Source organism: Phalacrocorax carbo, chromosome 6 (assembly GCF_963921805.1).
Source record: "Phalacrocorax carbo chromosome 6, bPhaCar2.1, whole genome shotgun sequence".
NCBI classification, from domain to species: domain Eukaryota; kingdom Metazoa; phylum Chordata; class Aves; order Suliformes; family Phalacrocoracidae; genus Phalacrocorax; species Phalacrocorax carbo.
The window spans coordinates 2,949,817-2,977,034 of NC_087518.1; the positions used below are offsets into that span (position 1 = coordinate 2,949,817).

At 46.0% G+C, this 27,218-nt stretch overlaps 1 long non-coding RNA gene across 1 annotated transcript; it reads left to right on the plus strand.

Annotated features, from left to right (window-relative positions):
- Positions 1–4,249: 4,249 nt before the first annotated feature.
- Positions 4,250–17,849, plus strand: LOC135314042 (uncharacterized). Its single transcript, XR_010373529.1, has 3 exons — positions 4,250–4,334; positions 13,210–13,330; positions 17,618–17,849. It is a non-coding gene; the product is annotated as an uncharacterized LOC135314042 (long non-coding RNA).
- Positions 17,850–27,218: the final 9,369 nt, after the last annotated feature.

A 27,218-nucleotide genomic window follows, 5' to 3' on the forward strand; every position in this document is an offset into this window, starting at 1 on the left:
CTGGGGGGGTTCAAACACCGTGAAGCCGTGTCACTTGGGGCCATGGTTTAGGAGGCCTGGGGGTGCTGGGTTGGGGTTGGGCTTGATGATCCTAGAGGTCTTCTCCAACCTTAATAATTCTATGATTCTGTGTCCCTGGGGAAGCTGCCATAGCTGCCCCTGCTTGAGCAGGGGAGGGGTGGGAGGGTCTCCAGAGGTCCCAGCTGGCCTTGGCTGTCCTGTGACTCTGTAATCAGTGATATAACTTTGGAGCAGAATCTACCCCACCGTGCTAGTGGTAGTACAAATGCACAGCACCAGGTGGCCCATGTCCTGAAGATCTCCCCAGAACAGGGAGGACAGATGGTGAGGAAGGATGGGGTGAGAGCGGAGCAGTTTCTGTTTCCCCTAAATTAAGCCCTCCCCTGAGATCAGTGGCAAAAATGAGATTAGAAATAATCTCCCCAGCTGACAGCAAGCGCTTAGTCCCCTTAACCACCCTGCCCTCGTCTTTCTCCTCGCTTTTTCATCCCTGCCTCTCCCATCCAGCCATCCCAGTGACCTGTGGGGAGACAACCCTCTCTCTCCAAATCTCCTCGTGTACTTTGTAACTGTGACTTGGTGTTTGCGTGGGCTTTTTTTGGATTTTGTTGGGGTTTTGCTGTTTGGTTTTGGGATTTTTTGTGGTTTTTTGTTGTTTTTTTTTTTTAACTTGCAACAGCACCCCTGTGAGATTTCAGGAGGTGTTTCCCCCCGCCCCATCTGGTGCCACAGCTGCCGGCTGTCCTCGCCTCGCAGTGGCTGGTGGCGGTGGCAAAGCGAGCGTGCCAGCGTGGGGCTGGGGGGGGGGGGGGGCGTTGCACCAGCTGGAGCCCCTCGAGGCTTTTTGGGAGCGAGGCAGGCAGTTGCGTGGCCCTAGCCGGGCAGAAGTACCGTTAGGCTGCAGCATAGGCAGATATGCAAACTGCTCCTTCCCATGTACCCGCAATGTTCCCACCACCATCGTCTCCCATACTACACCGTAACGGGGTCTGGTTTTATACACGGTACCAGTGATCATTTTGTCTTCTCTTGCTTGAAATGTAAAAAAAAATAATATATATATATATATATTAAAAAAAAAAGCTTCAACCCATCTGCAAAGCAACTGCTTCAAATTAAATTTTGTGATAAAAACAAATGAAGCGTAATTGAGAAGAGACAAGAGAAACTTGCCCTGGGAACAGAACGATAAGAAATTCACTGTGCCAATGGTGCGATGCTGCGCCCTCGTCGGGGCAGTTCTGCTGCTGCTGTTGTGAATCTTAGAAGGAGTCTCTCCCCTTCCTCGTGAGACAGCTCCTCCAAGTTCTTACACATGCTAATGAAAGAATTAGGCTCAGCTATTGGGAATTAAGCAAAAACTGCACGGACGCGTGTTCCTAGAGATACCGCTGAAAGGGAAGTGTCTTTCACAGAGACGCTCCGATGCTTGCTGCAGGTATGAATATTGCAGGGCGTGCAGCCTGTCTCTAGGGGGTTGCTTGGCCATGAAATTGCCCATGAAATGGGAATCTATTGTTTATCATGCTAATTAGTAACCCAAAAAGTTTATTTAAAGGTCACTAGAAAGCAGTGAGAAATATCATAGCGTGTTGGTGGAAGAATATTCAAGAAGCCATAGGGGGGGTTGGATTATTTTGTAGAACATTCCTAATATGGAAGATACTTTGAGACATGTATTAAATTAACAAGGGGGATGAAGGAATATTTTGATAAAACTGAGTGTGAAAATAGCTTTCAGAATATTTTTCATAGATTTTTTTTTTTTGCGTCAAAGGTCCTATAACGATTAATTTTCAAACTTACAGGTTTTAATAGCAAAATAAGAAATAATAGCTCCAGAGTTCCTTTGAAATAATAAAATACTGTTCTTTAAAGCACTAGATGGCTTTCAAATGTCACTAGCACTTCAAAGAACAGTATTCTTTACAATATTTCTATCCAGGATTTCTATTCAGTTTTCTACAGTGTGCAAAGCTGACTCACTTTATGTAGCATAGAAGCATTTTCAGAGGGGCAAAATCAAGGTATTGTTATATTCCAACAAAACGCTGGACTGAAAAACTGTACCGAGTACTTGATATGGTGGAAGTTTAAATGCAAGTTAATTTGATGTTACAGAAGGTTCCTTGGCCTTCCAGTTTCCAGGACAAACTTAAAAAGAAGCAAATCAGTAGCTAACGGAGGTAATTATTCTATAGCTGTTCATTGCTGGGTACCCCAGGCCTCTGGAGGAGGAGCAGCACGGCAGGTCGCTGGGTATGGGTAGGCACGAGCAAGTGAGAAAGATCCGTCACCAGTGAGGTCCAGCAGGGAGCAAGTTAAAACTGGTTTTGTCTGTTGAGCAGAAAAATTGGCAATTAAGGTAGGAAAACTTAAGCAGCCACCACCCCGGGGTGGAGGAGGAAAGGCTTTTGCTGCAAGCGCCGTCCAAAGGGCTGAAGGGCACGTGCCTGGGGGATCCCTCTGTGCCCGTTGCAGGTGATGGGGGGGCTGATGCGGACGCACGGGAGGACTCGGAGATCCTCAATCCGAATCCTTTTCGTAAGAAAATGTACGACTTTGCCCCGCAGACCAGAGGCATTTTCATATCGAACTAAAGGTGTGTAAAAAACAGGGTTTCCAACCTGGTGTGTGCCAAAGTGCCCGCTTAATGGATAATTGAGAGAGAAAAGCTCCTCCTTGGATGCTATAAAATAAAAGAGCAGGATTTGGCCCCTTCCAGTGGCCCAGGGAGGCAGCGGGCAGCGCTGCACGGCAGCTGGGATCGCATGCCCGAATCCCATTACAGGAGGGCTCCTAATGGTAAGTTCAAGCATGCAAAGGATTAATTGCCAGCAGGTGCCAAAGATAAGAAATTCTCTCTCAGATCTGGGCAGGGGGGAACTTTGTGTATTTTCCTGTATTGTTCTTTTCTTCCCATCGTTCATTAGAACATAAAATGAACCTCTACGCGAGGAAACGGGATAAAACCCTTTCCTGCCACCAGAATAGGAAAAAAAACAATTTGCCAGTGCAAGTCTTCAAAGGGGAGAAATTGTTAATTAGGAAATTACTACATGAAAAAATGTAACTGTAGAGGCCAGACAGTTCTTAAAACCTAGCCTGCAGTTTTACAACCCGCCCGCAGCAAAGGGTTATACATGATCTCCCCCAGCAATTTACTTAGGCTCCTCGCCTACTCGCATTGTAGAAAAATGAGTGAATTTAGGCAATTAGTAGAGCTGGCGATTGCCGGGGTCCTCCTGGTCATCACCGGCTCCTCATCCACTTGCGGCTGCCCTTTTCTCTCCGCCTCTGGGTGCAGGTCTCAGCCTGGGAGGTCCATGTGCATTAGCCGGAGCAGGAGGTCCTGCCACCGTCACTGCTCCTCGCCGCGCCGTGGGAGGAAGCGGAGGCAACGCAAACCCTAACTAAATGCTTTAATTAGGGGGCTAGTCTCCGTGGAGAGCAAATGGAGAAGGATACTCTTTAGAAGGTGATTCCCCCCCACGGCCCCCAAGACCTAGATTGCTTTTTTTCTTTGCAGAGGCTGCTGGGAGAGCGATTTCTGTACGGGATTGATACGGGCAGGGTGTTTGCTCTGCCTGAAAGCAAGCTCGTTCCCTTTGCGATGTGGCGCACCAGGAGCATCCATGAAGGGCATTACTGCTGAGAAATAGCACTCTGTAAATTCAATCATCACTTCATCATTTCAGCATGTGAAGGAAAAGTCATGGCACCACCGTAATAACGGCAAAGCAAACGGAGCAGTCAGAGATAATTAACGACATGGTGAGCACCAAAGTTGGTTGATTGGGCTGTTCCAGTAGATGTGGCTTCTTTACATGAGTCTCTAATGCAACAGATGATGCCACTAGATGTGGTTTCTTGATGTGCGGGGGGGAAATGTTGGTACTTGGAGTCATAAAACAATGTGGCTTTAGGGGTTTTGCCATCAGCCTCAAGAGGAGCTGAGGCACAATCATTGATTGGGAACCACTGTACAGCGTTTACATTCATGAAAATGGACAGTGGACCTTTTGGGTTTATTTAAAAATAAATTTTAAAACCCCGTTGCCTGTAGCCTTACGTGCCTTTGCAAACATAAGGCTGCCAGCCCACACACCCCATAAAAAAGCCAACGCTTTGTTTTAAATTAGCACCCAACTTCTTGCCAAAGGAAACAGAAGCAGCAAGCCAGTCATCTGAGTTTCTCTGTCTCTGATCTCCCAACAGACCACTTCGGCTGACTATCAAAAGCAAATGCCTGGTAAGGGAGGACATTGATTCAGTGCAGAAGAAACACGCTTCTTAGGCGCATCTGCTGAACAGTAAGTCTTGACTAACCACCCAAGAAATGAGAGATCCCTGTGCTTTTTGCATGCCTTCTGTTAAAAAAAGGCTGTACATCTTTGACTGAAAGGTTTAGAAAACAGAAACAATGCTCAACTGCTCTTTGGCATTCTCCAGTTTTCCCTTTTTCTGTAAATATCATTGTTACTGCAATGAGTCCATTGCATCCCAAGACATTAAGGACAGGTTTTAATTATTTTCCCTGTACTAAAATGATTTCTTAATGGTATTATGGAAATCTTTACGTTTTTACTTCAGTCCTGAAGGAAGTAAGGACAAATTACAGATCAATGCAATGATGTTTTTCTTTACTTGGTTGTTCATTCTTTAAAAGAACGGTGCTTAGAGGAGCCACTCCCTTGAACAAGTGTGCTGAACAAGACGTTGATCTCCTGAAATAGCAGAAACTCGCCGTTGGTCCTTGCTCAGTCTCTGCATCTGTTTTGGACCATGTCAGCGCATATCAATAAAGTGAGGTAAAAGCAAATGTGATTGACTGAAGTGTAGAGGAAGCGATAACGGGCATTTCTCATTTTGACAGCTGTCCTTGACATCATGCTCGTCAGTCTTCTCCAAGCCTAACCAAGTGATTCCTCTAGTGGAAAGCTTGTAGAGACCATTTTCCCGAGCACTGGAAGGGGTAGCTTTCCATCTGTATGGGTTTATTTTCCTTTACTGCAGTAAAAGGAACACGCACTCAAGCGGAATTTGAAGTCACCGGCAGAAAATGAGGCAGGAAGATAACATGAAGGGAACTCGGGGAACTGTAAAGGTGTAAGCAGCGGATGGAATAGTAATGAGGGAGTTAGATAAAAGACAGGGAGTATGTAGCGCTTTGAAGAGTAAAAGATAAGCAAAGCAAAACGTCCAGCGAATGTCCCGGTGACAGTATCCCAGCAACAATAAATCCTGCTTGTGATAGGGCAGGCTGAGAAAAAGCTGGGGACTGATGGCTTTCTAATCTCCTGCCAAAAAAACCGTGGTCACTGGTACCTCTGCAGAATGTTGAGGGTAATGTGTAAAACTTCTATAGGTATGTATGACTCTTATGCAGCAGCTACTGCCAAGAAAATTATTCAGAGAGATAGAAGTTGACAGGCAGTACTGATGATCTGCGTTAGAGCTCTTTGAAGAGGTATCTGTCGGGTGTGAGAATTAATCTGGCTTCCAGTTCAGGTGGAAGATGCTGACAAAGAAGTCATACTGCTGGATGGGCAATTTTGGGGTTATGTTTTCTGCACAGAAGTGATGTTGGCCCCTTAGCTTATCTGCTACCAAGAAAAAGGAATAGGATGGCTGGTTGCCACATGGATCAGTTTATCAATGTAACAGAGTCTCATGGACTAAAATTTCCTGCGGGTGAGCATCTGTGTGGCAGTAAAGGTTATCAAATCGAAGATGACTAGTACCTTTTTTGAGGAAGAGGAGAAATGAGGCTCACGCAGGTATATTTGGGTATTCTGCCAGTGTAGGGAAAGAAAGTGATAAATAGTCATGTCTCAGAAAAGCCTGAATGGAGGAATAATAGACATCGGTAGTGAAAGACATAGAATTAGATGGATTCCCACTTCTAGAAACTTTCTATGTTTATTATTGATGGCACGGGAAGTTTTATTTTTTTCCTTTTTGTACTTCTGCAGTGATCTGTTTAGTATTTCAACATGCAAAGGCAGGTGGGTGATGGAAGGATTCTGGAAGGAAAGTGAAAAATGACATAAATGAGCCAGAACAACAGCTATGCCCTGGCAAGGAGTACAAAGAAAAGTAAGAAGAACCGGAGATAATCCTAAGCGACAGACTTTGCTTTCCTAGTTATCACTAAAACATGTTGGAAAGAGTCTCAGGAAATGACAAGTCACTATTTCCACAGGCCTTTTGAATCCCTGAGCATTTTTTCTAATGTCCTAGACCGGATTGTAAAGGTAGCTGAACACCAAGAAGTTCTGATCAGCATATAGAAAATTCGCTGCTCCCCTATTCAAACTCTTGCACATCTGTCAAATTGGAAAATTCCGCTCCGTATCCTCTGGCGAGGGATGCTGAAACGGGTGCAGTGGCTCTCCCAGGGAGAGGGAGGCAGCGTGCCGGTGAGTAAGTATTTCAGAGAATGCTCCATAGTGAAATTGTCTCAGGCAGTGAGTCACTTTTGGACTTTCTAAAGGTCTTTTTAAGTTCCCCTGAACTTTTCGGGTTGACTATTTAATAAAATAAAAGGAAAGAAATATTAGTATAGATAAATGCTAGTCAGGTGAGGTACCCTGACAAACGATCCGGCAGGTCATGCCGCTTCGGCGGCAGCTTTTGGGGAAGAGCGAGCAGTTGGCAGTGCTGCCTTCCCTGACGATAGTCTGGAATTGAAATACTGTCTCTCCCTCTTGCAGCATATTTAAGTGGAAGTTCGTTGCCCTCCTGGGCACCTGGATTTTATGACTGACCTCTGAGATATTGATAAGCGAATCTTCTGCCTCTGCTTCTATAAACCGAAGCCCAAGGACTGGCTGAAAGCAGCTACTTTTTGAATAGAAGAGGGCAGGCTGAGACCTTGCACTTTTTTTCCTGGGATATTCTTGGGGACAATTCTGGATGCTTTTTGAGTGATTGATGGGGCTGGTGAGGTGCTGATCATCGCTATTCTTGGATGTTTGGTACTCTGCAGGTACCAGGTCTTAAGCCCCAGCGGAATTGAAGGAGGAGTGGAGGGAGGCTGCGCTTGGTGGGTCAAGAAATGGAGACTCCTGTGATGGAGAAGGCTGGAGGCTTGTGGCTCCGGGCGCCAGGAGGAAGGCTGCTGCTCCACCCGCAGATTTGCAGCTCGGGAATAGAGCCAGTGCCCTGGCAGCGACGAGCACCCGAGCTGGCACAGCCCAAGCCCCGCGGCAGCACCGGCAGGGTCGGGGTCAGCGGGCAGACCAACACGGGCGCTGCTGGAGGGAGCAAGGCGAAAAGCAGTACGCGGAAAGGTGCCTACAAACACAGTACGGCAGGTATCAAACCCCTGAAATTTAAAGCAGCAGAATGATGTTTTCCTTTGTTGTTAGAGTAATTTAAATTCAGGTATGTAGATTTTTTTCCTTCTTCTTCTCCAAATCTGCAATCAGTGTTTGCCAGAAATGAGAAATGGATTAGTTTTTCAACTGTGCAGTGCTCCAGGTCAGCTTGATAACATGGGAAATGGCAGGCTAATGACAGTTTAACACCAATTAACAGACCACTTTATAACAGATTAGCATTCTGAGTCTGTTCAATTGATAATTACAATAATTAACTCTCTGAGCTTGCATGCACTTTTGAACAGAAATTTGGTACCTTTGTTTACACTGAAGAAGGAAATGCACAGAGCAGGCATGGATCATTTGAAGTGTTATAGTCAGCCAGGATCACAAGTGTGCTAAAACTGGGTTTGCTCTTGAAATGTGCTTGCAGGTGACATCGTCCCAGGTGGAAGCGACTCTATAAATGACTATTTCAGTCTTAGCTGAGCACAGCTGCAAGCAGAGATTGAGATTTAACATGTTGCTGTGGTTCAGATAAGCTGCGAAAGGCATTTGTCCTGCAGAATGGCTTTGTTCATCCTTGCTTCAGGGTCCCTGGCCTCAAGCTGATGGATTTCCCACCTACTTAGGCCAGTTTAGCACTCGTAGGTGAAGTCAGACTCAAATATGCCCTTTCCTGTTGGGTGAGAAGTGTTTGGTAGGAGGCAGCTCCATACTGATGCTTACAGTGAGACCCTCAAAGGAGCGCAACATCCAGCATGACGGTGTCCTGAATTCTTTGGGAAAACTCCACTTGGTCTTGAATCCTCGAGGAAATGCAAGTGCTGCTGCCAGAGTAATTTCTGTAAATGGTTTATGGAGGCTGCGGGCACCCATGCGTGATGGTCGTTATCTTTGGGGACCGGAGGCAGGGCACGCAGAAGGCAGGAGGACAGACCTGCCGGCTCTGGGGGCATCCAGCCAAGTCTCTGGTCAGTTTGGCTTGGTGGCTTAATGGTCACAAGATCATCTTTGTAATTCTTGGCTTTGTGTTGACTTCGTGCGTCTCATTTAATTTCATTGACCTCCTCTCTTAAATACTGTGAAACCTCCTTAGGAGAAATGCACAAGGTGAGCTCTATTTATGGTTATTTTTTAAATGTTTAGACAGCAGTCAGGGCTAACACAGCAGGGAGCTTTGCAAATGCAGCTTGTTTGGGTATTTCTTCAATCCTGCACAGATTAATAAAATAAACCATTTGATGCACCCACCACCAACCCTGGAAAGCAGCGATCCAAGTCCCACCTCCTTCAGAGGAACCAGGGTCTGTCCTGGCAATGGGGAAAAAGGGGTTTAAAAGTAAAACTGGATTTTAAAACTAAAAGGGAATTGTTTGGATTGTATGGCTGGATTGTTTTTGTCATGCCATGCTGTACCAGCATAATTGGATGCATGCGCGGTGCAGTGACAAGCCTGGGTGACAGCGGGTTTGTCAAGGAGCTAAACAGTACGTCTGAAAGCAGAGACTGCAGTTAAAAATCGTCATCATCTTCCTTTACCCCAGCAGACCTCATGTCCCCCGTTCTTGACATTTCATAAAATTGTACACACAGTGAATATCACTGTTCTTGCCGTGTTTGAAAACAATCTAACGGAACAATAAGGAGATGAAATCATAGATAAGTGGCATTAATGATGCTACAATTGTAAATAAAAAAGCCTTGACTTTTCCAAGTAATGGCTTACTGGGTTTAAGTATTAGGAGGGACAACGCTGTGATCTGAACTGTCCCAGTGGGTCGTCCTTGCCTGCAGAAATCCCAGCAGCAGAGGAGATCAGGGGGATCACACAGAGGAACATCCCTGTGGACTCCAGTCCTCTGGTCTGTCCTAAGGTGTGTCTGGGTACCACCTTGCCCGAGCGCTGCGAGCCCTTCGGGAGGAGGCTGGGGCGAGGCAGAGATTCTAAACCAGCTTTAGCTGCTGCCTCTTGCTTGAGCCTGGGGGGGCTTGGGGGTGCAACTGGGGCCCCATAATAATGTAACAGCTCCCTGGCGGGCGGCAGGGCTGACTATGGAGGGGGGAAAGCTGCCTTATCACAGGGGACTTTGAATAGATGGCTTATATTTCTAGTACTAAAAGGTGCTCCGAATTTCTAAAAGCTGTAGATGAGATTCTTAAATGCATGAATCCTTCTGGAAAAATTGCATGTTTGATAATCTTGACAAAAAAAGATGGAGTTAGCATACAACACAGCTTGGTCACTAAGGGATTAAAGTAAAAAATCGATGATGTGTGTATAGGATGCCTTAAAAAAGCCCATTTCATAAGGCTGAATTTTGATTCTCATGAGCCCAAAGCAATTTGGGGCTAAACCAGCTGGTAAAAATTTGGCAGGAAAATGAGAGTAATTAGGAAAGTTGACTAGGAGTTCAAAATTCCCCAATCAAGGAGGATAGCCGCTGCTTTGAGAAACCTCTGCCTTGTTCAGAAAACTAGAAATTTGTTTCCCTTCAACATTACCAAAGAAGAACCGTTTTTTCCTTCTCCTGCCTGTTACAGGGCATTCCTTGTCATCACTGGCTGCTCAACAGAAGGTAAACCCTCTGCTGATCCACTAAAATGTGAGTCGTGCAATGCACTCTGTGGGTGTGGAACAGATGTTTGAGAGCACAGCTGCTAGATGTCCTTACTGTTAGTCACTTACAGCTTTTTAGAGTCTAATATCTCTCTATGGTTATATTAAAGAACATTTTTGATCCCCAATGTGCCTTGGATGAGCTCTTCAGCTTGGGGTGTCTCCCCATTCCCTGGCCAGGGACCTCCTGCCCTTGGCATCGCAGCCTGTCCTGGGGAGAAATCTCCTCCCTTTGACTTTGACGTGTCTGGCTGATGGAGGGGTTGGTTTGATGGGCTGTAAAAGGCACAGCTTTTAGTTGTTGTCAGCAAGAGACTGATTGCTGACGCAGAGGTGATAAAACAGTTAATGAAACAATGGGATCTTTAGAGATGCATCAACTCTTCCCTCCCCAAAGGAGGTGGTGGGCCAGGTCCTGGGTGGGTGAGCAAAGGCAGCAGAGCTGCCACGGATCAGACACTAACTTTGCAAATAATGTCTTATTTGCTGCTTTCCATGCCATATTTCAAATATTACAAGTGTTCGGGGCTTGTGTCCCGGTGGGTGTAAGAGGAGGCCGGATTTCAGACCTCTAGGAGAGTCCTTGCCTGTGATTGAAAGCCTGCAGACAAGCCTGTGTTTCTAACAAACGTCTTCATGAGACTTAACATTCAATAGAGTAAAAGGAGAATAATGAGCACTGCAGCTATCCCAGGTTAGTAATTACCACCGTCATTATTAATTTTCCAGAGCAATCCCATCAAATGAGTCATTATTATCTCAATTCCTTAGCCAGGACTGATTGATTCTTTCTCCCTGTTGTGCCTAATTTCATATAATGTCCAAGTACAATATAGGACTATACAGCCAGTGTAATTCTAATGCAGAATGATTCTAAATTACCAAATCCCTTGCCTGCAGCTCTGTTTAGATCTGATGCTTTATACAACTAAATTGAAATAAATACCCCCATTCAAAAAAAAGTCACAGTATTTTAAAGATGGTTATAATTACGTCAGAGGAAGAAAAATTATATCAGAAGTGATTAATTTTAATGTACATTCCCTAAACATATCTATCACTGTCCTTCATTCAGACCTTCCAAATAATTGTGCTGCCTCCCCACAATGCAATGTAAGCTGCAATGGATTAGCCCCAACAACTGTGCTGTTTCTGCAGCTGAGTCATTCTATGCAAAAATAAGTGTTTCTGCCCATTTTGGATGTGAAATAATACCCCACCCGGGCTCTTGGATGCGCTCATCCCAGCTGTAGCCAGTAGGCAGGGAAAGCACTAGGAAGGAGCAGTGACACCCTCGGTTGGCGAAGCGATGCTCCATCGCCCTGCGAGCAGGCGGGCAGCTTCAGCGCAGGGTGGAAGAAATAAGGGGATGGTTGTGAAAGGTACGGGCGCTTCTAATGCAGCCCAAGTGTTCTGATCCTGGCACTCCCCACTCTCCAGCACAGTCACCGGAATCCCGCTGGAGGCGGGGATTTACGCCAGCCCGGGGTCTGGCCCGTGTGTTTCAATGTCTTACCTGTGTGGCACCAACCAGGAGGTCGCAGCACCGTGCCGACGCGGCGTGGCAGAGTCTGAAACAAGCGTCCATAATCTTCAGCATGTCATAATGTTCATTTCAACCATTTTCAAGGAAGGAATATGTCGGTTAGTCTGGTTGTGTGGTGCCTTTGTTTGGAGGAGAGGCTAAACGCGATGGTTTTCTAGCTCTGTTTTGTTAGTTCTCTGTTTGCAGTCTTCTGCCAGCGGGCCTAAGTATGAAGTAGTTCACTGCAAGACAAGGAGAAGGATCTCCGTGGGGATGGTAATCTGTTTCTTGCCTTTACAGAAATGATGAGGTAGATGAGGTAAAACGATCACCTTTCCTTTAAAAAAATCGGAAACCCATTTCTTGCATTTTTCTTGAGCTGGAGGGAAGGAAAGGAGAAGGAGACAGCAGTTATTTTATAACTTTGACCTTTCTGTCTCCCAGACTTCAAACATGATCAGACTGGAGAGGAAAAGAGTAGGCTGTAAGCTAGGACCAGCAAGCAGTGGGGTTGTAGATGGTACCCATAACGCCAGAGCTTTTTTTTTTTTTTTTTTTAAGAGTAGGAAGATTAGTTTAATCCTGAACCGGCAGCCTAGAAATCTTGGTCTGCATTGGTAGGGGAGCCTCATGTGCTGCTTTGCCAGTGCAAAGAGCGTAAGCAATGTGCATCAATTCCAGCTGTAGAGGCGTTAGGGCCCCTTAGTGCTGCTGGACCCACCTGGGGCAAGGGTGCGAGGAGGCTGCCTTGCCGTGCTGCGTCTCACCCTGCCAGGACAGCCGGGCTCGGCAGGCGCGGCTCAGGCTCTGCGAGCAGCTCCTGAGCTAAATGTTACGCACGTTTGGCAAGCGGGAACGGGGCCAGCAGGCTGGGGCTTCGCGCCCAAGCTCCGCTATGTGCAAAGCAGCAGAGAGGCCGTTCGCTTCTTCCCCTGCGCCAGGTGACCTTTATTCCTGGCCCTGCTCGGAGAGGAGGGATGAGAAGCTCCGTGTCACTGCTCTCGGCATGTCTTGGCTTTGCTTTCCTAAAGCCAGCCCCTTCCCCAGCGGCAGGCGCGTGTCCCGGTGCCAGGCTGGCTTGTGTCTGCGCTGACATTTAAGGATATCAGTGTAGGTTGCTCTGGATTGGATTGGGGGAATTAAAAAGATTGCAATAGACAGTAAATAAATGAGGAGAGGTCTTGTGACATTTCCATCTCTTGGCCATCCAGCACTCATTTACTCGTTATTTATTGAGGCAGTTCCACTTCAGTCCATTACTGCTGAATTAAAAAATATACTTTCATAGCCCGTGAAAGCAGAACTTGGTCGTGCACCTTGAACTCCTCCTCCCTGATGTCTTTGAGTATTTAAATCTGTTGGGAGCACGTCTTGCACCGAGGACTGATTTGGTCCACAGGATTCTACCGGGGAACTGTCGTATCTCGGTGTTCATCAATAGCCATTTGCTGCTTGGGGAAACTGGGCAGTGAAACTTGTAGCGGGTGCTTTGCCGGCACCTTCCCGTCGAGCTGGGCTGGGTCAGGCCGTGCCATCCCGGGGGCTCATGTGGTCCCTGGAGACCTTGTGTTTTGCTCCTGACCCCATCCCCAGCCTCGTTGTAGCCCCAGGTACAGCCAGCCTGTCTTCTGCTTCCCTAACAGGTGTATCCTGCCCTATTCCTCAAGGTGCATTGCATAAAAGCTGTAAAATGCATACTAAAATTTTATTATTTCCAGTTTTTAATAGGCATACTTCATAATATTAGTGCCGCCTTCTTGGAAACACGTCTGTACTGTAAATTTCTGCTTCTTCTGACGTCCCTCCCAGCCATACGGATTCAGTTGGCAAGAAACTAAGGTGAGAGTTTTACATATTATTTTTTTCTTATTTACAATAAATAATAATACCCTGTTTCTAGTAATTATCACCCAAGATGTTTACTAGGCTTGAGATGCGGAAACTAAAGCAAAGCAAACCCTGAACGGATTGGAGACCCCTTTCGGGCACGTGGAGTCCGCCGCTGCAGCCAGCGGTGCTGCCTCCTCTGCTTGCACTCGTCGAGGCAGAGCTGGTGAGGCAGTCGTTGCCCAGAGCTTAGGTCTAAACCTTTCCTGCAGCCAAGCATATGAATAGTTCAGCTGAAAGCAGCAAAAAGAAAGTCTGCTTAAAGGATATATTTATAGGGACAAGGGGCTGAGGACTGTAGTAACCTGGCTCGGTTGAAAAAAAAACCAAAAAAAAAACCCCAGTTGTGGTATTACAGCAATTTGAATATAAGTTAAAGTAGATGCAACTTCTTGCATACAACCAAGCTTGGAGATAAATCTTCTCATTTTTATAATAAATGTTACTTTATGGCAATCGCCATATGCTACCTCTAGTCCTGTTTTCAGTATAAATCATAACAAGTGTGTATCCTAAAATGCTTTATTGTCTTTTTATGGCCACATACGGCTGCTGTGCCTTCCATTTGTGATTAATTTTTTTAATAGTTCCCCCTAGAACCTAAAAAATAATTAAAACTTATGAACACTCGGCGGTGACAGTAAAGGAATGAGCATATTGCATCTATTCTCACTTCCCAGATCTGATCAAAACCAAGTGTCGAGCTGTGAAGTTGTGACACTGACATTTTGTACTGAGCTTCCGACCACCTCCTGAGACCAAACGATGACTTTGGGGAAGATCATGAATTAGAGTTTTCATTGTTTCACAGGAACAGCGCTGAGAGGGTAGAATTAAAATTAGTTGAAGTCACAATGTTTATTTCTTAGCAGAGTCATGCCAAGAAATTAACCTCGCATGTAAGGAACTTTAAGGCGAACAGCTTTTTTTTTCCTTTGCCCTTGACCCTGGCTTCAGGATGTGATAGCCTCTAGGTACTAGGACTGGCAGGACTACGTGTTTCAACCAAATCTTGTTAAGAGTGCAGCCTCTTTTTATTTAAAAACCTGCAAGCCACACACATGAGCGTGGCTGGCCATATATCCGGGCTGGCATAACGCGCTCAGGGAGGTGCGGCTCCTGAAAGTCGGTGGGAGGCAGCTGCTAAGCCCCACACCCCTGCCAGCCCTGCCCTGTCAGAGCATCTCTGGTGCCGCGATTAATGTGACCTTGGACTCAAAATCCGGAGCTGTGACTCAAAGCAAGGGTGCTGCCTCATAAACGTGGTTTTTATCTGCCCTCCAGAAACACGTGGGTTTAATTTTACTTTTTTTTTTTGTCCAGTGCACTTGGTTTTGAGCTTACGCCTGTGTTTTGCATGGGAGCACAGCCAGCTTTAGCATTTCTTTAAAAACCTCTAACATTCACTTCTCAAAACTAATATTTATCTGTAAAGGTTGTAATTAAAGTGCGTCAAAGTGGGGGGGGGTGTGTTGCTGTGCATATATCTGCCACTCTCTGGACTTCCTGCAGCTCACAGTGGCTTTGAACTGAAACTTAGGGGGAATAATTGACAACAAAGTGCTAGACAGGGGTTAAAGTGTCATTACCGCAGGAGGAATCCTTCAAAGATCCTGTTCAGTGGGGGCTGGCCAGGGCTGCAGCCCGCGGGGACTGATGAAAAGCAAGCTCTCCAGGCAGCATTTTGCATGCTGTCACCTACCTTCTTTCATTCATATGTATGCATGCGCATGAGCACGCGGCGGTTTGAATTTATTGTGAATTTTGTGCGTCTGTTTTGCCGGCCGTGAGTGACGTTGGCTTCCCCAAGCTATCTCCTCCTCCTCCTCCTCCTCCTCCGTGCCAGCGCAGACCCCGCGCAGTGGAGCAGGGTCTGGGCTCTGCAGCACCAACCTTTCTGGCCGCTGGACTTCTTGGCCAGTTACCGGTTACATCAATAAATACCGTTCTTCTCTAGAACAGGTTTAGTTACAAAAATAAGCAAATCATGGATAATAAGGAAGTATCATCATCTACATAACTGGTGGGGGAGAAAGTTACCCTACATTTAAGAAGTCAGTTGTGGAGCCATGAAAGTGAATCCCAGCCTTCTGAATTCCAGTTTGACATCTTAAGCTTGATACCATTGCTCGCTCTTCTATGCCTTATGTTGATTCATTTCTGGTTATAAGACTTTTAACTATTTAAGTCAACTTGCTTTACAAGCGAGATAAAGCCAGAGCTTTAGGAAAGCACTTTTTAATTTCCAAAGGTATCTGTTAATTGATTCCAAAGGGAAAACCAGCTATAGTTTAAAAACAGAAATGTGTAAGAAAAAAGGGTCATTGAAGCCAATGTCAAGGTACTGCCAGGTGGTCAAATTTTATTCTCCTGACTCCTTTTTAAAAAAAACTTTAACGAAAGTTGCCATTTTCTGTACTAGGTTCTCTGTGAGCTTTCCCCCGTGCAGTTATACAGTATCATGAGTTAAAGTGAACCAAATCTAAACTGTTGTGGCATATAAAAACAGCAAACAAAGGAAGGCAGCTTTTTTCCCTAACCCCCTGAGATTTATTCTGACAGTTTGCAACTAGATGAAATGGATAATGGAAGTCCCTTGTCACAATAACTCAGTTTAAATGTATTGTCAGATTAATAGACTCAGTTATCCACTCTTCCAAGGAGAAAAATGACTTGTGGTTTCAAACCATGCCCTCGCTCATGGCATCCGATCAAATTAACCAAACAGGCCAAATTTAGACTCCCAGCAGAAACCGGGCATTTTATGCATTGTGTCATAAAAATGAGTTTGTTTCTTTATTTTTAACGCCGGCCAAATGATTTCCAATTGCCACAGCAACATCTGTCGGTGACCACACAGCCGATGGCGGGCGTGAAACCCCCGTAGGGCGCCGTCCCGGCCTCGGCTTCCCGCGGGTGGCGGGAGGTGGCGGGGCGACGCCCGTCCCTCTGTCCGTGCGCGGGGAGGTCGGTCCTGCGTGTTCTCGCCCATCCCTCTGCCGCGGCGACGGCGGCGCGTGGCCCTCAGCTGAGCCGGGGCGAAGGCGTGCAGAGTGAGCTAATTGAAGTACTGCTTAAACAGGGTGATAAAAACCGCTCTCAAAGGGACTGCAGGGCGGTGTTTTCTGCTGCCTTACATTGATACAGAGGAGTGGGAGTTTACAGCTGGTGGAAACGCGGCTTGCTGACTTTCTGTAGAGTTTGTAAACCATTCTGTAGGATTTACCCTAGCTGGGTCACAAAAATACCTGCGGGAAGGCTCTCCCTGTCCTTCCAGTTCCAGGGAGAGATCATGTTAACCCGTGCCTATCTGTACCCCTCTTGTCCTTTCACTAAACAATCTCACGAGATAATTTCACTCTCTTTTCAGGGTCGTGAGTTGGTGCAGAGTTATACACAGCAGAAAAAAAAGCCCTCACTGGGATGTGTCCGGGCGGGGCATTCACGGGCTGTGAGAGCTACAGTAAATCATTCAGGAAAAGGACAATTTCAGTATAAATGAAGCAGCCCCTTTTCCTGCCCTTGGCTGCGGTTTTTCAGCAGCGGGAATCATCACTGAGACACAGGCGGGCGTCCCGGCTGCGGCGTGCCGAAAGCGGGGCGCGTGCGGGGGCCCTTCGCGGCGGCGGGACTGGAAGCAGCGTGACGCTGGTGGCTGGGGCTGTCCCCAGCGCCAGCAGTCCGCCGTTGCACAGCGTATGGGCTACACGCTGCTTTTTGTGGGGTCGGTTAGGGGTTTCAGGGGAGTTTTGATATTTTTGTTTATCGCTTTGCACGTCGTCAACAAAGATGAATTTTCAGTCCATCCGTCTGTCGCACGCGGTGCTGCGTTTAAGAAGCAGGGTCATTCATTAACACGCGTGGAGCGAATTATCCCGGTTTACCTCCGGAGAGTGGCAAATTGTTGGATTTAATAGCTGTAAGCTCCTCTGATCTGCAATCACTGTCTGCTGGATTTTTTGATCTGACAAAGCATTGTGTGCAGTACTGCAAGGATCCTTCCCCAGCCTCTCCGGGGGAATCCTGCTGTCAGGCTGCAAATGTACGGTGTATGAAACGTGTACTTTTGAAGTCTAAACCTCTGAGAGCTCACGACACTCTGAGGCAGCACTTTACCTTCAAAGTCGCCCCTCTGCCTGTACTTACCACCTCTTGTGATTTAGCACTACCGCTCACATTTCCTCCCCGGAAAGTCATAAGGTTTACTTCCTAAAAATCTCATTGTCTTCTCTTAATTAGGCATTTCCACACAATGAACCATATGGGAGTCAATGAAAAAGGTGTCGATGTGCGGTGCAGCTTGGCCCCGTGGATGCTGATTGATAAAGCTGGCAGATGGGTAGATCATCGGCTTTGAAGACTGGATTTTTAGTGAGATTTCCTCTGAAACCATTGAATAAATAAGACAGGCAGAAGAGCTAAGCGGCGGGGAGGATGTGCAGAGCGGCTCCTTCCAGCATTGCCAGAGGTTGCTCAGGTCAGTGGGGTTTCCACCTCAATGCTTCCTTCTCTGTGATTTTATTTAAGCCTTTTTTTACTAATGCCAGCTGCTGCTTACCCCTAACTCTGGCTGCATTTAAGAGGTTACCCCTGAGGGGATGAAATGCCGCCCAGCTTGGTGCCCGAGCGTGAAGTCGAAGTAAGTCAGCTTATCTCCATTGCGCTCGGTGTCTCTGAACCGCTTCATACGGAAGGGTGGTGAGAGACAAGTCCATAACGCATGGGAATTTGTAACTAGCTTAGCCTTTGCTTTCCTTGCCTGTTTCCGGGCTGATGTGCTGGGCCTCCTGTACGCACCTCAGCTCACCATTTTCTATTTCCATTTGCTTGTTTTTAATTTCCCCCCATCTCCTCTTTCTTCTACATCTCACGAAGCCTCCATCTTCCATTTCACCTTGTCTTTGCACATCTCCATCTTCCATTTTCTTCACAAACGTAGATACTGTGCTGCTATTTTGGACTTTTCCCTGCAAAACAACCCAGAATTGTTATAGAGATTTGGTCTGTGATCTGAATTCCTATATAAAATTCTACATACATTGTTTTAAGGAGACACTTGAAGAGCCCATGGGCAGAATCAGGTTTGTGTTGAGTGCTGTCCCACACCAGGCTGCTGGAAAAAATGTCGTCTTCTCTGAAATGTGTAGGTGGTTGTGTCACTTCTGTAAAAGTTCCCCTAAAACTGTTAATTCCCAGGAACACCTGGAAGCGTCCTCCGTGTGGCTGCGTGGAAATTGAAACCCGTGGCATAAAGAGTGATGGAAACATTTGTGTGACCCTCCCTTGAGTAGCAAAATTGCTGAGTGTAGCAATGTGCATATCCCTGAAGCACACGGGAACTCTTATTTTAAACTGTAACCATGAAATAGGGGGAAAAAAAGCCCAGTGAAGCAAAAGCTCCTGCCTTTTTATTTTTGCTCTTAACATGTAAAAATAGAAGCACCTGCTGGGCTCGTTAAATATGTCTTTTTATTTTCATAAATCACCACGGTAGTATTTGAGTTATTTACCTGGTAACTTCGAGGCTACATTAATTTCCATTCTCCAATTTTTTGTAACCAATTTTTTGTGCATTAGCTTTGGAGCCGTTTGCCACCCACCTTTTGTTCAGTGGCCACCTTGGCTTCCCGAGCAGGGTCCCTCCCCTTGGTGACTGCAGGGGGTTTCATGGACTTCAAAAGCAGCCTGAAATGTCAGCCACACGCAGTCTTTCTGGAGCCGCTAAATTATGGATCAGAATACAGCAGATCAAACAGCTCAGAATTAGTCACTTGTGGGTCTTTGCTCGGTAAAGCAATAAAAATCTCTGCATTTCTTCTTTGGTAATATGTGGGGCGGTTGTTTTACATGCTCGGGAGTAATGTTATCAGGGGTATGGGGGTGTGTTTGTAATATATATATTTTTTTTAAGCGCGGCACTTCAATCAAAGCTTCATTCTACTGTAAACCCAATTAGCTTCAGTCTGCCAAGTCAGCTCGACTGTCTGCAAGAATGTATGTAAGGCGATGAATAATTGCTAAACTCAGTTTTCTTTCTATCTAAGAAATGCCATGAGGCTTTTGTTGCCACTAGATAAACCCGCTGCGTTTGTCTCTGAGGTTCCAGCTGAAGACACCCGTTCAAGAATCATAAATGTGTTTGAATAGTATTTGGTGTATGAGGAGGCTCAGTAAAGAGTGAGTGCTGTCTTTGCTTTGGGGCAGAAGGTTGGTGAGCCCAGATCGCGGGCTCCTCCAAACGCTCAGGGATTTTGCCATTAGCTTTAGTGGGAGCAGGACCGAGAATTTACATATCTTTATTGCATGTGGCTGCAGAATAAGCCCATTACTGTAGGAAAACAGTAGCAGGGCTGTCCCCTGTGTCATACAAGAGGAAAGGTTAGAAAATTAAATGCTCCAACAATATGTGTGGAAAATGGGTCACCTACTTAGTGCGAGGCAGCGCACAGGATGCTCTCGCTGTATTTTAATATGCCACGTGCTGGTTTCTAGCAGTTTGGACATGGTTTCACAGCCGGGACAATGTCATATGAGAATATCAGGCTGTGCCGGCGTATGGGGTGCTGGTTAATCAACACCCCTGGTTGGGGGGGGACCGCCAGCGGGCTGGGCTGTTAGGGGTGGTATCGGAGGTGTCCGTGGGAGTCAGCGGCACAACCCACCCGAACCCACACGGAGAGGTGGGACACGGAGGGAGCCGTTGGCATCACCTGCTGTGAATTGCTTCCAGGGCTCCTTCCCATCGCTGAGGTATGTGCTGTAGTTCTTCTTGCTTTTGGCCATTTGGCGAATATAGGATGTATTTCCTAAGATAAGAAAGGTTGGCCGTGTTGATATATTTGCTTGGTTTAAATAGAACATGGCTTCCCCATCTGCAGTGAGTTCCCTTTTAAATATTTACTTGCCTTTCCACCATCCATGCATAATATCCCTATTTTTCCCTCTCCATCTATAGGCCACCTAAGAAGTTGTCAGAGGGTGGCGAGTCATCCATCTAACTTGAGTTGAGAGTCCCCTTCTCATTTCTGAAATTGGCCCATGATTTCTGTTAGCATCCCTCAAGGAAGGTCATGCTCCAGTGACATCTTGAAGGCTCTCCAACTGTTTTCTTTCAAAAAAATATATTTTTAAATTTATTTTCCTTCAAGTCTACGGCTCAGACAGTGATATAATTCTCTGTGTGATGGCCATTGGTGGTGAGCTGTGTGACAAGATTTTGATGCTTCAGTGAAAAGGTTGGATGTTTTGCAAGATTTGAAAGAGTTCAGATTTTTATTACTTAAGTGTTAAACGATGTGTATGTACACTGACACACATATATAGGCAGCATTTTTTTTTCCAGGCGCGACATTCTATAAAGCATCCCAGTATTATTCTGTTTGTCTTTTGCAATGCCTGCCAAAGGTAATAGGTTTGCACTAAGACTGAAAAATTTAGATATGAAAATATTTCCAATGCTACAGGGGAAGATACGATTTTGACTAATTTTATTATAGTAGGTGCATAAGTGAATGCCTTTTTTGACAGCTATGAACTAAGTTGCACAAAGTAGGAGTGACAGTGTGATCCCCAGCAGCAGAAGTCAGTGCCACACTGGTTTGTCACAGCTCCAGCATCCCTTTTCCTACACGAATGACAGCGGTGTCTGTTATCCCCCATACACAGTGATCTGTCAACAACTACTTTCTCAATTACTTCTAGTGTGTGTGTGGGGGTGGCACGGAGGAGCAGGTGATACCTGATAATAGTACATTATCAACAGGGGAAGGTTTCATTTTCTTTAAATAGAAGCCATGTCTGAATAGCTGCAAGACTCCCAGATGCTGTGAAATCGAGAGGGAAATTTCGGTCTTAGCTTTTTCTGTGGGATTATCTGAAAAACACGTGTATGTCCCATTTCTTTTGGAAAATGTACTGATGGACTGATGACTACTGCTTCTATATCTGGGTGTGAACAACAATATAGAGCCCAGGACGACTGGGTCTCCTCTAGTGACTCTTCCAAACATAGAATCATAGAATCGTTAAGGTTGGAAAAGACCCTTAAGGTCATCAAGTCCAACCGCTAACCTATCACTGCCAAGCCCACCACTAAACCGTATCCTCAAGCACCACGTCTACCCTTCTTTTAAATACCTCCAGGGATGGAGACTCCCCCACCTCCCTGGGCAGCCTGTGCCGATGCCTGACAACTGTTTTGGTGAAGAAGTTTTTCCTAATATCCAGCCTAAACCTCCCCTGGCGCAGCTTGAGGCCGTTTCGTCCTATCGCTTGTTACTAGGAAGAAGAGTCAAGCACAGTGTAAAGCACCATAGAGTGTACAGGAATGGGGGGCAGCCCTCAAAAATAGCCGTGAGAGGAGTTTCAGTTGATGGAGGACTTGTCCCCAGTGGCTCTTGCTTGGTAGTTGTTTGTTGCTGTTAGGGAACACAGGTTAATGTGATGAGCAGTAGTTCAGCATCACGATTCAGTTGGAGCCTGCCAGTGCTTGAGGACACGACCACAGCAATGTTTGTGCCGTCAGTCCTTGGATCCTCACTTCTTGCCGGGCAGAGCTCGTCAGTTTTTTGCCAGGAGGCTCTTCTGAGCACCTGCTGTTCATGTTGGTCCTTGGTCATGGTGGCAACCAAGTAGGTGTGATCTATCTGGAAGGAAATAATAGTTGTATTAAACTTGGTAGTTACCATGTATTGAGAAGAGCCACTGTTACACAAGAGGGGGGTTTGTTTGGTGTGGATGCAAATTATTTTAACTAAAGAGGAGGAACGTCAGCATCGCCAAGCCAGCTCTCAAGAGCAGCAGAAATTGTCAAAGGACTATGTCAGGGGTACAGAAGGATGGCCATGCTGCTTCTTCCCTATTTCGTTAGTAACCATTTTGGTATGTTCATTACCCACGGACGTTATCACAAACTGTGTTTTGTCCCAGGTGATTATGCCGTTGACTCAAATGTCAATGATAGTGTGTAAAACACAACCGAGAAGTTAGGGGTAATTTCAGTAGCTACTAATGAACTACAGCCTTGCTTAGCTGATAGAGTCTTCAGAGAAAGGAAAGATAAGGAGATTTTGTCTTTTTCAGTCTTTATATTCCCAGGAATATTACTGTTATCGATTAAGTGCAAGAGAAGTTTTACTCCCATTTGTTTTAATTTCTGGCTGCCTGGCCGATGAAAGCCTCTGTGTGCAAACTCCGTGCATCTCAGCTGAGGTGCTCAGGGTCCAGGGAAGCCGGCGGGAGCGCGGCCGGGTCCGGCTGGTCAGAGCTGCAGCCCGTGGCAGAGCACAGCCATGGCTTGTACTGCTCTGCAGCACCCAGCAGCAGGGCTCCATCTCCTTCAGCATTTTTCTTGACGTCTTTTACTTCTTTTCTGTTTCCGTGTCACTGCTTAGGATGAGTTTTTGTAACCTTTTTTTTTTGCTATTACAAAGATCCTAGGAGCCTAACTGCAGTTGGGCTTTGTGGTGGGAATTGGTGGGATGCGTGTCTCAGCGGAATTGAGCGTGCTTATCTCAGCGTTTTGTATCTGAAGAGAGCTCTGGAATGGAGGAACATGTGGAAGCTATTTTAGAAGATTTATATATACATACATATATATATGGTGCTTTAAATGCAATTAGGGAGATTCAGCTAAAGGTTTTACATTAGCTCATTAAAGCATGGCAGCTGTAACTGATCCTGCCGGCAATGAACTGCAGTTTGCTAAATGAGGAGAGGCTGCATAGCTGCCCTGCTCCTGGCCGTGTGTCGGGGCTGCAGCATTCCAGGGCGGGGTGGGAGGCAGGCTCCTGCAAGGAATCCCAGAAATTTCCTCAGATGGATTTAGCAGCATGGGATTTTATATGATCAATATCTGGAATATTGTTGTTGTTTCTAGTCCAACGAACGGCTCAAGCGGAGGGAGGGCAGCACATGCAGCCATAGATTTGTACAGAGGAATTCTGGCAGCTGGACTGACAACTGTAGCCGAAGTGTGGATTTTTCACTTCATTTGCGTGTTCAGGCACGTGCTGTCATTTTTTTTTAATTCATCAGAAGTGATATGGAGGTACTCTGCAGTACGCAAAACCACCGCGTGCTGCTCCAGGCTTTGTCTGCAGCATCCGTGGTCCTCTTGTGAGGCAGAACTTATGTGCACCCCATCAATGGAAATACCGAGACAGCTTGGAGCTCTTGGAGAGCCTTTGGGACTGTGGCGGTGGTGCTGGGGTGGTTAGACAGGGCGACTGGCTCTGCAGGAACCCCGAGGGGTCTCACGGGAGAGCCACATCCAACAGAGCTGCTGCAAAAGCCCATAGGAGTGCTTCAGCCTGGGCGCTGGCCTGGCCCTGCCAGCCCTCCGGACTACCCAAGTGGAACAGACGCACTTCGGCCACTCGTCGCTTTGGATGGCTCAGCTTCGCTCAGCTGCAGCTTACAGCCAATTAATTTTATGAATCCTATTTGTAGCTCGTGTTCCTCCTTATATAATCCTCATTTGTTTCAAATGAGCAGAGAGTGTGCCCCTGAGATTCTAAACATACCTTTTTATTGAAGTTTAAACAGAGATTGTTACCTACAGAAGCTAAACTTAGCATTAATATGTGAAATGAGATGAAGAGAATCCTTTTAAATCTCCTACCAGGTGTTAGATAACACAGCACTGTAAAGAGAGGGGGAGAAGGTGACTGCAGAGCATTATGAACATCAGCATTAATGATCTATTGTATTTATTCCTCCAGTAAGCAGAAGTAGATTAAAAACAAAAATGCAGAAGTTAATTAGGTGATTGCACAGCAATCGCTCTGCGCTTTTGTTCTCCGCTCCCCGTGAAGCCGCGCGCTGCCGGAGTGACAGTTGTGAATAACAGCATGCAGCTGGGGCAGCGTCTTTCTTACCAGCTGCATCAAACAGAGGGAATGAAAACAATTTTAATGAAGCCTTGTCCCGTTAAAATCTCAGGGAGCGAGCAGCCCGCGGTGGCTGGGCTGGAGCCATCCTGCCAGCTCCCTCCGCCGCCCCGCCGGGGACGCGAGCCCAGCAGAACGGGCCTCGCATCTCCTCGCTGGCCTCCCTCTGCTCTCAGGAGGAGTTGGAGAGTGCTTGGAGAGCGGTTTTGTGGCTGATAAAGGCGATGAGAAATCATGCGTTATCGCGGCTTTGCTGCGCTGCACAACGTGTCTCGCACTGCGGAGGTGCCTGAGTTGGGGTATCGGTCTCACCTGCCAGCTCCGAGAGTCCTTTCGCAGGCTCATGGTTCGTCTTCCAAGGATGTTCCCGTACAACCCAAAGCAGGAGAGAAACCAGATTGTTCAAAGTATTGAAGATTTTAATGAGCCAAACTGAAAAATGTTCAGCTTTTCTAATAAGCACATGGTTAAAGAGCACATGGAGGAGAGAAAGGCAGCAGCCACTTCACAGTTCAGGCAACACCGGCTCTCATTGCCATCGTGACCATGGCACACCTCTCTGAAATCAATGAAAGTCAATTCTGCCTCCGAGTGATAGATTGCTTTGAGATCTCAGTAGAAATTTTTCTCCAAATTGCGAATTGGATAAGGGTCTTTCAAATTATGAAAGCCCTAGACTCAATGCACATTAATTTTCTAGCGTATTTTCTAGGCCATTGCGGGAGCAATAAACAGCAATAATGAAGATCAGAGGTTATCTGTGGGCTCCCCAGTGGGGCTTCTCCACTGGAGGAAGCAGGGCTGGGAAGAACTGGTGGTGGGGGGTAGCTGGGACTCCCCCCGGGCACGGGTCTGGGGGGAAGAGACTTTCTTTTAGGAGTTTTTGGAGATCTGCTTTAACAAGGTGATTTCTACCTTTTCCCTAGTCCAGTTTAAAGCTGGCTGTATGTGTGTAGAAGGCAATTTCCCTACTACCACGAGCTGCTCTCCCTGCAAAATTTGTTAAGGCGAATTAAGTTGCAGGAGCATATGAGAAAAGACTTGCTTTTCCCCTAAGGAATACTAGGATATTTGTCAATTCCTCTCCGTTAGAAACCTAACACGTTCAGAGGCAAAGAGGAAGAGTGAAAAACCCATGAAGATCAGATGAAAGGATGGAAATTATCATTCAGGTAACCCAGCTACCTCAACACTGTCACCATGGAGATCCCCGATTATCTTCTGCGCTTTGCATGAAAGTGCTGAGAAACACTGGTTTCATAATTGGCATCATATTTCTCTGGGTATATTAAGCTCGCCCGTGGAATGGTGCTCATCAGGTCCTGAGTGATTTCAGATAACTAGCGGTGATATATTGAATCGGATGCTTCGATGTTACGGTTTCCAATCCAAGGATCATTCGGTGCGTTTCCTGGCACGGTGTGCAAGCACGGGGGTGACTGTGACTGTGCTGGGGGTGAAGCTGAGGCATTCTGGGGTTTGTGGCTACTGAGAAGAAAGCTGTGGTGTTGACCGATGAATGAAGTAGCGTAGCATTCTGCTGTGGCTTGCTCTGTGTTCCTTGTATTTTCAGATTTCTGTACTCCAACTCTGTTTTTCCTGAATTTTTCTGATTTGGAAGAAACCTTTGCACTGCAGTACCTGCTCAGGAGGCTGTGTGGACCCAGCCTTAACAACCTGGTTTTTTTGTAGGCCAATACATGTGGGCTCAAACAAATTTTTTACCCAAGAAATATGATTAGACTTAGCTTTTTAGATTGTCTTTATAATCTGCCTTCAATGCATTAAGTAGCTGTTTTCGATGAGCTCAGCTGGAGCGTTTCCTCCATCCCCCGTCCAGCATGTTTCAGGGTTGACAGCAGAGAGGTGTCACGTTCGTGGCTGTAGCTTTAAATGAAATCAAAATTTGCCTTTTATCCTCTTGTGTCCCTAAAACAATTTAGTCCTACTGTAATTATTAGCATTCTCATTAAGAACAGTTTAGCTAAAAATCAAGACACAAAGACGCAGTGACTTCATCAAAGCAACTCAAATCCAGATAAAGCTAGGTTTCTAATTCGAACTCTATGCTTTGAAATAAATCCTCAGAGCATCAATTACGGTATCTGTTGTAAAGCAATTACTATCAGCCTCCATTGCTCCTTTTTACACATTTTAATTTAATTATTATTTTTGCTTTAAAATATAGGATAAGGAATTTTACAGTTCCTCAAGAAGAACTAAAGCAGACAACGACAAAAAAAATCTGTAAAAGCAGAAATTGCTTTCTTTTGTAATCAGGTTGATTAGACTCATGTATAATCATACACAGCAGGTGGGAAGATTAACATTTCACTAATTCCTAGTGGTCATTACTGCAAGGAAATTTAATCTGCAGAGTTCACAAGGACTGGAGTCGCATGCTGGTAAAGCTCATTTAAAAGACAGAGCGAAAACAACACAACTTTATATTCTGGAATCCAGTTTTACTCAAAACTATTTTGGCCTGCAGGCAATATGCATACACCCAGTGTCTTCTACTTAATTGAAAAATAGATTTGTATTGATCACGACCACTTAACAAGCACATTCAGAACCCGCGCCTGTTCTCACTTACCCCGGTGGGGAATGCAGGCAGACCCTCAGCGGGTTAAACTGGTTGGTAAAATAGATATTTTTACAGCAAGTGTATTTTTTTTCTGTGCGGGGGCTGTATTAGTACACAGCACTAATAGATTCAGTTCTTATATTTGGATCAATTCAGAATAATTCTGCTGAAGTTGAGCAAGTTTTTCATTTTTTATGTGCATAATTATTATGATCAGATTCCGCTTCACTAACCAGGACATGGGGTTTTTTAATTCAGAACTCCAAAATAAAATGCCCAGCAACTTCCAAAGCGAGAGTTATGGTCATCTGCTGCTTCTGTGCCTACACCTCTAATCTCTGGACTTCTTACTTCTAGTTTCTAC